Source organism: Austrofundulus limnaeus, unplaced genomic scaffold (assembly GCF_001266775.1).
Source record: "Austrofundulus limnaeus strain Quisiro unplaced genomic scaffold, Austrofundulus_limnaeus-1.0 Scaffold685, whole genome shotgun sequence".
Taxonomy (NCBI): domain Eukaryota; kingdom Metazoa; phylum Chordata; class Actinopteri; order Cyprinodontiformes; family Rivulidae; genus Austrofundulus; species Austrofundulus limnaeus.
Window position 1 is genome coordinate 45,628 of NW_013953087.1, and position 3,988 is coordinate 49,615.

Here is a 3,988-nt window from a genome sequence, read left to right on the forward strand (position 1 = left end):
CACACACACACACACACACACACACACACACACACACACACACACACACACACACACCCCTCCCCTTCTTTAAATAAAAGTCACTTTCCTCTATCAAGTGTATTTTATTTGTTGTACACAATTCAGTGGGTACTTTTTTTTACTGTTACAAATTACTGATAAACTAAACAACAACAAAAATGAACAGAATGCTTTCAAGAGTGCTCGGGAAGTGAACGTTAAAGCACTAGATCTTTGCTCCAYAATGATAGTTTACTAAAACAAGGAGCAATGGCTCAACTTGCCCCAAAGATACCTTTACCACTTTATTTGTCCCCACAACTACAATGCTACACTTTTATGCTAGGTTTATGACCTCATGTTGTAACTCACAGATACAACGATTGATACATAAAACAAATGTAAAAATATCTATCATGAAACCAATTGCTATTAAACTTAGACTAAATTCAGTAGGGTGCAAATTGTTTTTTTTTCTTTCAATCAATCAATCAATCAACCAACCAACCAACCAATCAACCAACCATTATGTTCTCCTGTCTTCGATCCAGCCTTTTCCAGAAGGTCCAGCTCTGCTGAAGTTACGATTGACTCAGTTCAACAACAAACAAGCATCAATTCACCATGAAGGAAGAAGCATGTTTATTACACAAGTTTATAACACAAAGAACAGTATGTTTAAGCTGCAGTTTCACTTCTCACTTAGCAAGCAGTCGACCTAGGGTGGTCATAGACTATTTGTCGGAACCAACACCTCCAAGTTGACCCAGTTATAAACCAGCCCACAGTCTTCTCTGAAGCTAAGACCTAGAATGGAGGCGGAGGATTTTGAATCCTTAAATCAACTCATGTGTTTTGTGTCACAGAAATAGTCCAGCAGAATAACATTAACAGGTTTATCACCCAAGAGCCATACTCAATTTTGTGCATGCAGGCAAATCTTTATTACAAGTGAACAATAATAAATGACTTCATTTAAATAATTACATTCTTTGTCAAAACTCTGATTATCTCTGATAATTACACACAAATAAAAACATGCATAGTCTATTTCCTGTCTAAAACAGATGACAAACTCAAATTACATAATTTCATTACATATACGGAACAGAGTTACAACCACCTCCTCTTTAAGCACACAAAGGCACGGTGAATCACTTCCCTGCAGTCGCTACATTTCTTCTGGCCCAACTTGTTATCTTCAATACACTCTTTTCATTGGCTGATACTGACGTTTCCCAAAATTTACAGCTCCCCTCCTTCCAGGCTGGTCCCACAGCTGCAGAAGGGAGTAGATCTAAGAACAGTCAACACAGGATGGCCTCCAAAAGGATACATTTGACTCATCTGGGAGTACAAGGCCTGGTACAGTCCAGCTTCATGACCAGCAGGAACAGGTTGATGTGAGATTGATTTCTGACACTGTATGTCTTTGTAAGCAGTCTCAGTGGGTGGGTTAGAGATCAGTTCCTATAGCCGATCAGCTGAAGGTTCACCTTTATTCCATCTCTTCATCTGATGACTTTGTCACATAATATTGGTTTTCCATGTTTTCACATTGTACCCTTCTGAGATGTAAAAACTGAGACATCAAGTTAGGAGATCATATCCCTCCTCTCCTGGCACAATCAGTCAGCATTTATATACAGAGCTTTACAACAAGCAAAAGGTGCACAAAGTGCCTCAGAGAACAAAAGGCTTAAACGAATAATAAAAACAATAAAAATGAACATTAAAACATAAAAGACAAGTATTAAAAGCTTGCAAGTTTATGCAAAATGCATGTGCTCATGAGGGCAGTTTGAGGTTTTCCTTTCTCTCGTTTGGTTCAAATTCACCATAAAGATAGAAGACAGAAATTTCAACAGAGATCATGTAAGACAACAAGAGACACCATACAGTGGGGTGCAAAAGTTTGGACACCCTTGTTAATTTTCCTGATTCACCTTTATAAATCATTGATTGTTTGGATAAAAAAAACAGTTAAATATATCATATAGGGGACAAACACAGTTATATTTGAGAAGTGAAATGAAGTTTATATGATTTACAGAAAGTGTGCAATATGGTTAAACAAAATTAGGCAGGTGCATAAATTTGGGCACTGTTGTCATTTTGATTTCAAAACCTTTAGAACTAATTATTGGAACTCACATTTGGTTTGTTAAGTTCAGTGTCCCTTGATTTCCATACACAGGTGACTCCAATAATGAGAAAGGGTATTTAAAGGGGGTAATTGTAAGTTTTTCTCCTCTTTGCATCTTCTCTGAAGAGTGGCAGCATGGGAGTCTGAYAACAAGTTTCAAATGAGCTGAAAACAAAGATTGTTCATCATCATGGTTTAGGGGAAGGATACAGAAAGCTATCTGAGAGATTTCAGCTTTCAGTCTCCACTGTGAGAAACATTGTGAGAAAATGGAGGACCACAGGCACAGTTCAAGTCAAGGATCGAAGTGTCAGAACAAGAAAAATCTGGAATAAACAGAAGCGAAGGATGATGAGAACAGTCAGAGTCAACCCACAGACCAGCACCAAAGACCTACAACATCATCTTGCTGCTGATGGAGTCACTGTGCTTCGTTCAACTATTCAGCACACTTTACACAAGGAGATGCAGTATGGGAGAGTGATGCAGAGGAAGCCTTGTCTCCACCCACATCACAAACAGAGCTGCTTGAGGTTTGCTAAAGCACATTTGGACAGCTTCATTTTGGAATAAGGTGCTGTGGACTGATGAAACTAAAAGAGTTATTTGGGCAGAACAAGGGTCTTTATGCATGGAGGAAAAAAAGAACACAGCACTCCAAGAAAAACACCTGCTACCTACAGTAACATGTGGTGGTGGTTCCATCATGCTGTGGGGCTTTGTGACCAGTACAGGGACTGGGAATCTTGTTAAAGCTGGACGCATGGATTCCAACCAGTATCAGCAGATTCTGGAGACCAATATCCAGGAATCAGTGACAAAGCTGAAGCTGCTGAAGCCGAGGCTGCATCTTCCAACAAGACAACCACCCTGTCTGAATTTGATGAGGACCATGCAATTTTGCCATTTTACAAAAATGTCTGTCAACTTGAAGAATGTTTTTCTTCATCATCTGAAGAAGCATCAATTCTCTGGGTTGCATTTCTCCCCATTTTCTTCAGATACATCCTCATTCTCTTGTTCCTCCTGAGCTCCTGAAAATATCTCATCCAGGACCTGTTTGTGTTAAGTTTTTTATTTTGAGCTCTGAGTAAACACAGAACAACGTCAAAGTTTTAACAAGTTTATTGTTAGAAATTTTGGCTGGAAGGTTGGGACCGGACTCCGGGGTCGTCAGTTCTGGACACAGAAGCTTTGGGTTAGGTTGGATCGTGAACACTATTATTTGTGAAAAAGAAAGTCACCAACCTTTAATGCTGAMTTGAAGTCCGGGTTGAAACAACAGCTGATGTTTTTTTGGTTCCGGGCTGTGTTGTCACGGGGAGTGAATGGATCGCTGGACTTACTCGAGGTCAGAAACGAGGCAAGGGTCATACACAGGTGGTCAGAGGAAGTTAGCAGGTTAGAAGGAGATGACTGAGTCGTTGGTCCAGAGTTGCGTTCAGGGGTCGAGATCCAGGAGGTCCGATGTGGCGCGGTTCCGTTCAGTAGTGATGGGCAGTTTGAAGCTAAAGCTCCGGCGCATGTGTTGAAAAAACTGACGCACTGTTTCAGAAGCTCTGTGTTGGAGCATGATTCGTTTGGGTAAAGTCACGTGATCAGTGATGTCCGAAGCCTCGAAAGTGCTGAAGTTACGTCACTGCTTTGGTAAGTGATTCAAAAGGTTTAAAAGGACATGAATCACTGGCGGGGGCTGTGGTGTGTTTTGGTGAGGAAGTAGCTAGTGCGAAATAACAAATCAGTGAGATAGTGAGACATGGACCTTGTGAGGAAGAGAGGACGTTCTGCAGTTTGAGAACACTTTGAACTTATTGCGACAAATAAGGTGTGTTTAAATATATA